The following is a 9,756-nucleotide window of genomic DNA, read 5'->3' as shown; positions in this document are numbered from 1 at the left end:
CCATGTCTCGCTCTACGAAGAATTGGCCGAGAGGAGAATTTCATCTTCAACGATGAAGAGGATCTCGAGACCTTTCTTGGTAAGAGTGAACTGCGAAAAAACGAGGATGACCGTCAATATAAGCCTGTAAAAAACAGGTTGTGGAGGGAAGTAGCTACTGTCTGGAACTTGGAAGAAAATTTCGTTGGAAGGTACAGAGATGATTACCAAATTGTTCAAAACAGCCACGACGAAGAAGGCGAACGCACTTGTTGGTCCGACAAGTACTCCACTGTAATATTCAATCCTGATGTTCCACGTGAAAGACAAGAGATGTTTTTCACCATGCAACCCATTCCTGATTATGTAAGGTGGTTAAATACTGGTGGGGAGATGCATTACTTGCCGCTTGAGAAATTGCAACAGCTGCAGACACAGGTTGTTGATAACACTCCTGCAGCTTTCCTACCATCAAAAATCTTAGAGCTGACTTGTAAAGTGTTTTCCTATGGAGTGGAATCAATCTTGCCATGCATTTCGTTTATTAGCTGGTGCACAGGAGGAGGGTGTCAAAGGGTTCCTTACAGATTTCAAGGGAAAAAACGATAAAGCATTTCTTAACGACAAAGAGAGAGAATATTGGGCACAGCAAGAACTTTATAAACAGAAAAGCAAGGACCAGGTGCAAGCATTATGTCGCCAAAAAAAAAACTCCCTTCGGAAGGGAAAAAGCACGAATGTGTCAAGCGCCTTGTAGAGAAGATGGGATATGCACCACCACCCCCTTTAAATGCATACAGTGGTCAGCTAAATTCTGTGCCGGAATCAATCTCAGAAATTTTCAAGGTTGTCTATATACAACCTCCATGAGATCCTACGATTTCACAACACCTTAGACTGCGGCACCAAGGATGAACTAGTAATAAGGGTAGCAATGCTTAAATTAGGGAGAGCTTATCTAGCCTTTCACAAAGAACTAGAAGCCATGGTGAATCTTGTTACCGCAGTAACGTCACTAATAGCAGCTCAGAAATCCCTGTAGCAGGAAGATCCACGAATACTGCATAAAAGAAGGGCGTTACCAACTCTTACAGGAAGTTCGGTTGGCACACAAAGGCCTAGAGACAGTGCCTCCATACCAGCCAGGAAACAAACTTCATTTCTGGCTGTCCCCCAAGAAATTACTCTAGACAACCCAGACGAAGTGCTGGAGCCATTAAAAGTTGAAATCAGTCTTTACGAGGAGCGCGTACGGTCAAAGATTAATGACTCGGGAACCACGTCAAGGTCAGAAGATGGCAACAAGATGAAAGCAATGAGATTGGTTGGCACCAGGGTGATGGCTCACTGGAGCAAAAACGAAATTGGACAGACAGGCTGCAGAACAGGTAAGATATTTGCCTCGCAAAAGTCACAACTATAATGTGTGCCTGTTTGATATTCCAAAGTTCCATGTAATTATAGAATGGTACGGTAATGGTAGGTAATGGTAAAGTTGTTGTTAGGAAAAGCTAAGGGTTAATCTCAGACTGGACGTTGCTTTTTTGAAAAATTCATCTCTAGGTTGGTATATCGGGACTGTAAAGGACCGTGGGAACCCGATTTACAGTGGTCCATTTCTGCCGCTGCAAAATGTACTTGAATGTAGCTTACAAAGTTACGATTCAAAGACCCAAAGTTTCGACGCTCCCGCTATCAAGATTTTGTGTTATCCTGTTCGTAAGCAGCATGTTCTGCTCCACTTGTTTTCCTTTTTGCCGGAGTTGGCGAAACACCTTGTAACTAACCCCACATTCTCAGCCGAGACCACGAGTCATTCTTTGCTCTTTGTTCGACGACTTGCTAACAACCATGCCAGCGGCTGGATATATGAAAATTGAGCCTGCAATCGTTTGAAGGAAAATACCGCGTGGTCAAAGATGGCGCCCAAAACATTGCTGAGAAAAGCTGCATGTTTATTCCTTATTTTCCTGAAGTTTCCATTGAATGAAAAGCGATCGGAACGGATGTGGATCCCTGCTTCTGTAAAGATGAAACACAGATAACAAATTAATTAATTGACGCACGAACTTAGGACGCACGGTAAAGACTTTAAGAAATAAATGACAAAAACAGTACAAAATTTGAACGATGTAGATAACTAAATATTTGATAGTAACAATTGTTGAAGTCATCGCGAGGTGATTGTTAACGGTTCAAAAGTGATTTATCGATCGTAGAGAAATCCGTTCAGAGGTTCTCGTGTGCTTCTTCGCCATTCTTTCTATCTTTCTTATTATTCTTGTAACTTCACTGGAAAAAAATCAACTTGAAACTTGAGGTCTCAGTGGTGCTGACGAAAAGGATCATGGGCTCTGGCTGCAACGATGGATAACATACATGGCATGACAAGAGGTCTATTCTTGATCACATCAAAGCTCATCAAGTAAGCTAAACTGCTAAACTACTCTCAGAGGAGGGGGGGGGGGCACTGGTGAAAGAAAACGTATTCCATTGATACTTCCGAGGGATACTGTTAACGGTGAACTCATCTATAGGTATTTCCGAAGGATAATGTTAACGGTGAACTCATCCATAGGTATTTCCAAGGGGGTACTGTTCACACTGAACTCATCCATAGGATTTTCTGAGGTGGGGATAAAGAAATTAATTTCTGAGGAGTCATGAAAGAGCTTATATCATTCATAGGGTGGGGGCGGGCGGATATTAAATGGAATGGCCCGTTTGTTCTTTGTTATTTCATCCAGGTGATATCGCTGAGTGGAGTTGATATCGATACGGGAGTTGTTTACTCACGCAAGCCAACATATCTAGACTCGGCTTGTATTTAGTGCGCACTGCACTGAAGCTAGGAAGCTTTAATTGACTTGAAATCCGGTGCGAGTTGCACCACATATCTCACGAGTCTCTCACAAGCCAGTATGTATCAGCTTGAACTATCGGTGTCGCTGCTGGGCGATGATAAAACTCTGGTGGTTCGTTTTGTACAACTTTATTCTCCGATTTTACATTCAGAACGTTCAACAACATCGCTTTCTCACAAAACTCAACTCATCTCCTTTACACATGCGGACGAGGTCCCTAGCAACTGGCTGACGTCATTGGTATCATAGCAACGCGACCGAAAATGAAAGTTCAGGAAGCAGGAGGCACAATCGGTGTGGGTTGCACCTCAAACTGAAAGAGTTTTTGTACTCTAAAAAATACTTGCACTGAATATGAGTCTTGCACTCTCAAAAAGTAGTATTTCGTACTCTTACTGTTGTCTAACAACAATCGAACAATAACGGTCAAGGATCGGCTGTCACAGCAATTTTGTGAAAGCCAAGGATGCATTTTCACGTGTGCGATGTCTGGAACATCAGTTACTTGGCAAATAGTCATTTGTTCGCACAGCACTCTAATATTTCCAATAACCAAAATATTGTTCAAAGTAGAATTAGTCCACGAACTAATATCTTGTATTTGATGGTATATAATAGCAGTAAGTGACATTGCTACACATTGCTTACCAGCAGTCACACCAAAGATTGCTTCATTTCCTTAACTAGAGTCAGCGGACACAGTGGTTGTTGCATCAATGATATCAAATATTGTAGAACCTGGATTTTCCTCCACATCATCACCTGTATTTTAGGTATTGCTAATGCTGTGTGTACCATCAATGTTTATATATTACTGCTACTCCAGTAGATGCTGCTAGTAACACTGTTGGATTCTCAGGATTCATTGGTCAGCATGTCTATAGGTTTTTACTACAGTGTGGTAAATTGTTAATAATCAAATGGCTTTTCCCAGCACCACCACCTCCATGCAGTTATAAACAAATAAACTGGTTCAACAATTTGTGACTTCAGGCTATTGAAACTTTCATTATATTCCTAGTCCATGGAAGCACCCTGTTGTAAGCTTTGCGTTGCATTTTTAATTTATTTAATTAATGATCTAACTGATTGACGTAATTGGTCATCAGATATTCTTCATGGCTGTTTATACATTGTTATTGCTGATGGACAGTAGTTTGGGAATTTGCACCGAGCTCTGAGGGTACTTGTTCATTGAACACCTTATCTACTGATGATTCATCTTAGAATTCTAGTTGAATTTCAGCATTCTCTTGATCATTTATAAGATCATATGAATGTATGACAGTGCCATTTTTGTTTCGTAGCCATTCTAGTGCTTCTATTACTAGTAAATAGCTGAAAGAGATGATGTAGTGTGCACCAAAAGTTGTCTAAACTGTGCAAATGGCAATAAGACAAAGATTAGCTGCAAGTCATCGATGTAAAATTCTGAACAGGTCCTGAAATTTGAGGCATACTTAAGGAACCCATTTCACTGCTGCATTGTTATGGCAAATTTTCAACCAATCACGCATGGATGCATGGTGGGCTGAATGGAGTTACCGGGGTAAACTAAGCATAAGACCCCAAGTACGCATTGCGGACCTATTTTTACACTAATGACAGCTACTTCAAAAATTTAAAGCAAGTAATATAGTTTCTAACAAATACAAGTTGATAGCCATCAAAATCAAATTGTGTTTACTTAAAGTTAACTTAACTGAAAACTTACAATAATTTGTCCTTGCAGCTCCTCATTAACCCTATATTTTCTTGTTGGGAATTTGCCCAGTCATATCCTGTGGGCCACTATTTCTGCCAAATGTACCAGGAATGGAAATGATGTAAGCAAGAGTTAAACATTTCAGTGATGGTTAATGCAAAATGGAATAAATAATACCGTACATTAAAACAAATTAATGATATAATCTTAGACAAAAGACTGTGCGTTTGTGAATTGGCTTGCAAAAGGGAGTGATTTAGAAATGATACAGTTTTGATACCAATGGTTTGATGTTTATTTGTGAAGTGATTTCTATTTGTCAAACATTATATTTGGAATAGTTTAGATGCCCATGTTCAAAGCATAACACTATAAGGATTCAGTTTGTACTTATTTGCAAAATGATTTTGTGAACAGTGGAATGGTTGAGGAAAAAAGCAAATAATATAAATCATACATGTACTTGAAATGGTTTAAGTTGTCATTAAATGGTGAAAATTAATAAGAAATGATTTAACAGTGAGACTGTTCCGACAGTTTAAGGCCCAATTGATTGATTTAGTACATAGTCAACTCTCATGCAAAAGAGAGATGTTTTTTTGACTGCATTGATCAACCACAAAGCAAATGGAGCACTGTAACATGGAACAATTCAACAAAATATTACCTGTAGTAATGGCTGAAGTCTGAAAATACAATGGTGAAAATAGACATGTGAAAATTGGTTCTGTCACTTTTTGCAGCCGGTTTCATGTAATATCTGGTGAACATACCAGCAATCATTTGAAGTGGTGCGAAGCTATCAGGCCATAGCTGCACTGTCAGCATAGGGAGGTATTTCAGCGGAATACAGTAAGCGAGAAGTAACTTTGGTCTTATCCTTTTTTTGTAAAGTAATTATTACATACAAATGCTTTCATTTCAGAAACGTAGATTAGACAGCAAATAATTCAGATAAATTTATTAAAAGTCGCAAGGGAATGATCAAATCAACAAGGATTTATTTAAGTTTTCTTGCATAATTGCAATGTGCGCTCCAGTGAAGTGAGATCAACTGAAAGGTAATTTGCATGCTCTCCTTAAAAGAAAGATTTAGTTTATTCCCTGGTATTATCACAACATCATGAAAACGGGTTATGATGTTTGGGGTTAACAGTGTGGGGTTATGAAATTGGAAGCAATTTCAAGTGCAGGAAAATAACAACAACAAAGGCAAAATTATGCTTACTTCACCAATTTTCCAGATGATTAATTCAGTTTCCCGTAAGTGTATAAATGCTTGGTCTGCAATCACTTAATTTGAACAACGCTTGCCTTCATGCCTGTGCCACTTTTAGTCTGCCCACTTTGCATGGTTAATTTTTTTTTGTATTGATTCTTCTTAAGAACTTATCCTAAGAAAATCTTTGTAGCTTTAAGTGGCTTGACAAAAATAATGTCGTGTCTGTGAAGACTCTTAGTGATATTTAAGGGTGTTTTTTTTTTCTTTTTCGTGCTGCTGCTTTCTACATCCTTCAAATCATGTTTTACATAATGATCCTGAACACAATGTTCTCTTGGTTCATCCTATTCTTTGTAAATTTGGCCTCCTCCCAAGTGGAATTGGGGAGATTAAATAATCATGATACCATCGCTTGCAACTACCTGTCCACACGCTGGACAAAAACATGTTCTGCCGGCCAGTCAAAATTTAAAGTTTTGACAATCAAACTTCAAAGGTTACCTGCCCACTTTGGAACGTTTAAGTGGCGCCACTCTGCAAACACTTCACCGGAAGCATGTTGCTTGAAATTCCTACCTAGCTTATTTATTGTAAACGCCATGTGTTGCCAAAGAGCAAGTAAATCAGCTATGATCATTTGATACCACCAGGTATCTAGTGAGATGAATTTCTTCAAAAATCTTTCAATAAGGCCTTTTTATGTTTCTTCTTGAAGAGTGCAGCTAACAAAGCTGAAAAATTCTGTGTATAGGTATAATAATTATCACCCTGCTAGCAGAGCCTTTCTTCTGCCACAATAAAGAAAAAGACAAAAGAAGGCTCTGCTCACAGGGTGAATAATTATTTGTTTTGGTCGATCATCAAAGCTTTTGTTTTGTGCCATTTCTGTTGACTTAAATTCCCCATGTTTGATCACCTACCAAATGGAAAGTTTCTGCCTCAAGAGGTTCTCTAAATCTTCGGATGTGGTGACTATGACAAATTCTTGACCCCGGGGCGATGTGAATGAGTTAAAATCCCCATGGGTTGTCTCAACCAAATTCCCTCCAACAGGGTGTGCATAAATTGTTAATGAAAATTAGTTCCCAGTCTAACACAAAAGTCGAGGCACAAAAACCCTCTGTTAGTACGTACATAAAATGAACGATATTTCCAGCCCCACTAACAGTTAATGTAAGGAAATGAGCCTTGATACAACGAAACCCCGATACAACGACCTGATAAATGGAAGTCAGTATTCCCAAATGATTGAGATGATAGATAGCAATGAAAACTTTAAATCTCCAAAAAAAAGGTGTCCTTTCATATTCAATGTACACGGGAAGGAGTCTCAATTTATTATGCCTGACCATTATATATGTCATCGATCTTCAATGCAAACAATTCTCTTATGATATACTGATATTCTCTCTGTATCTTGATCACGCATGCCGGATTACAGTATTCGCCAATGTGGACCACAGCTGGTCTTACAACAACGAAAACTCGGTGACAGAACAAAGGTGTGAATGTGTACCGAAAAACACTGAACATGATGCAGAAACCTGATTATTCTTTGACATACTTCGAGGGCGTGTGACCAAAGTCTGTCAGAAAGGAACATCGGGATCACTAGATCACGAAGGTACATTTTACAAAGATATCCATCCGCCAGTTAATGTTTGGGCATTTTTTTTCCTTCTCGAGAATCAAAATTAACACAAAAACAAAATCTTGAGTTAGTCAAAGCAAACGGTTGGTGGTCCACTGTTGTAGGATAGTAGAATGATCCTTGATTTAGCGTCTAGCAACCCGATCGCCCATTGACCATATTTTGAGCAGCCAAATACGGAAGCTTGACTCCGTGCTCCATGAGAAAGTTTGTAAAGTCTGCACATGGCCTACAGCAAGCGGCAAATGGTGAAAAGATTGCGTACAACACTGCAGCTACAATTCCAAGCGGCCAAGCAAGAGCGAGAAGAATAATAACCCAGATAAAAGACCAAAGCCATCCACAGTTTGCGGCCATGTTGTAATGAAACAAAGGAAGAGGACCACGGCGAAATCCGCTTGGATCTCGAAGAGACAATTACTATTTCGAGAACAATGTGAAAGTCTTGGTTTTAGTGTCACTAGTGAACACACCCAGTTACAACCAGAGATTAAAGTTTTGCATATTTGTCGGAGTTAGCGTCACGCAATCCAGCAATGTATTGGATAGAATGGTGGAATGTATGAAACGGAACGGCGGAATTGCGAAAGACACGGAATATTCTAAAATAAGGAATATAAGGAATATTGTAAAACACGGAAAATATTGAATATTTTGAAACACGGGGAATATATGGAACATTCTAAAACACGGAACATACGGAATATTCTAAAACGCGGGATGAGAGCAAAGTCATTTAAACAAGGATATAAATATTATTTTTTTTTGCTCGTGAGTTGCCTGGGTAGGATAACATAACCTCGGATGATAATTTTACATTTCCTCGCGACAAAAGATGTAAAAATGTGTTACAGAGAAGAGTTCATCAATAAGTGTCATGCATGGCCATTTCTTGTATCACTTTTTAAAGTTATCATTTCCTTGAATGCATAGATTGAAAATTTGATTAGCGTTACATTCGGTCATAATTTTTCTAATTTCTGATGACAGTATTGTGTATATTTCCTGATAGCTGTTGTCATCTGTCAAAGTTTGTGTTTTGTATTATATTGTCTCAGTTCTCTGCGTTTCCTAGTAAGTAATTTTTGTGCCTCAATATTGCTATTCCATGTCCATTTGTTTACCTTCGTCGATTTTTTGTATTCTGACTTCTGCAATTATGTTGCTTAAATGTCATGTCCATTTCGTTGATTTAATTCCTAACGCTCGAAACGTCAGCTTTTATAATCTCTGTACGGTGGCCAATTTTCATTAGCAACTCCGTTGATAAAACCAAATTTTTGTATACTACTTCTCCACCGACGCAGAACCACAGTTTTTATGTTGCCTCAATTCCATGTCAACCTGAAAAACCGGGGAAATGTCACGTGACTAAATAGGCGGGTCGACTGAGCGCCTCAATTCAAACAAAAGATGGTGGACCTCATTTCTGCTCATTTCCCTGCATTTCGAAGGAAAAACAATTGGTTTAACGACGACAAGCTCAAATCAACTGTAGCTCGATTTTTTCATGTCCATGAGGATGGTTTGCACTTGAAAGTGAGCAGAATTGGCAAAATCGAGAATGTATGGCCGTCGTCAAATGGGCAGTTCTTTTTACCAGGCGGGACATGCTACTGTGATCGCCTTTATTGCTGAAGAATATCAAAACGACGAAGATTTTGTGCCCCCTATATTTAGCTTTCGGTAAGCTCCCGTTGGGGGGCGGGGGGGGTACTCCCTTATAAGGGCTTAATGGAAACGTGCGGCCAGCCAGGGTATGTTTTTCGGGATTTTTGTCTTGAACAGGGTATCGAATCTATATTTTTTGTCTTAATCAGGGTATTGATTTATCAATTTTTGTCTTAAACAGGGTATCAAAAATCGGAATTCTGTCTTTAAATGGGTAGGAAAATCAGCGATATTTGTCTTAAACAGGGTAAAGTAAAGGTAACGTAAAGTAGACCTTATTTAACGTCGATAACTCGTAACAGTAACTTTTAATCACTGACAAACCTGAGGTCGACGGTGCGCTCATTTTACTCCCCCCTCTCCATCAGTGCTCCGTTTTACGGGTATTTAAAGCTACTAGCTACACGGAAAGGAAAGAAGTCGAAACAAGGATGCGAGATCCGGGAATCGAACTCAGGACCTCTTGCACCAAGGCCGCGCACTAACCGACTGTGCCATCCTTGCTCCAGGGTCTGGGTATGAGGGGCCGCGCCGCACCTCCCCAAACAGGGATACATCGAGTACCCCCCCCCCCCCCCCCATCCCGGGGGTAAGCTTAATAAGCTTGTGTATTAAGATGTGCTGTTTTCGTTTTGTTCCTGGTGTCTTCCTTGCTTTTCTGCTC

At 39.6% G+C, this 9,756-nt stretch overlaps 1 long non-coding RNA gene across 2 annotated transcripts in view; it reads left to right on the top strand.

Moving 5' to 3' along the window:
- The first annotated feature begins 1,450 nt into the window (after positions 1 to 1,450).
- Positions 1,451 to 9,756, top strand: part of LOC138015432 (uncharacterized) — a 54,831-nt gene continuing 46,525 nt past the window's right edge. For both annotated transcript variants that reach the window (XR_011125556.1, XR_011125557.1), the window contains exon 1: positions 1,451 to 2,404. This is a non-coding gene — a long non-coding RNA (uncharacterized lncRNA). The remainder of the gene's footprint in view (positions 2,405 to 9,756) is intronic.

This window comes from Montipora capricornis, chromosome 9 (assembly GCF_036669925.1).
Source record: "Montipora capricornis isolate CH-2021 chromosome 9, ASM3666992v2, whole genome shotgun sequence".
NCBI classification, from domain to species: domain Eukaryota; kingdom Metazoa; phylum Cnidaria; class Anthozoa; order Scleractinia; family Acroporidae; genus Montipora; species Montipora capricornis.
This window is presented reverse-complemented; position numbering and strand designations above follow the sequence as displayed.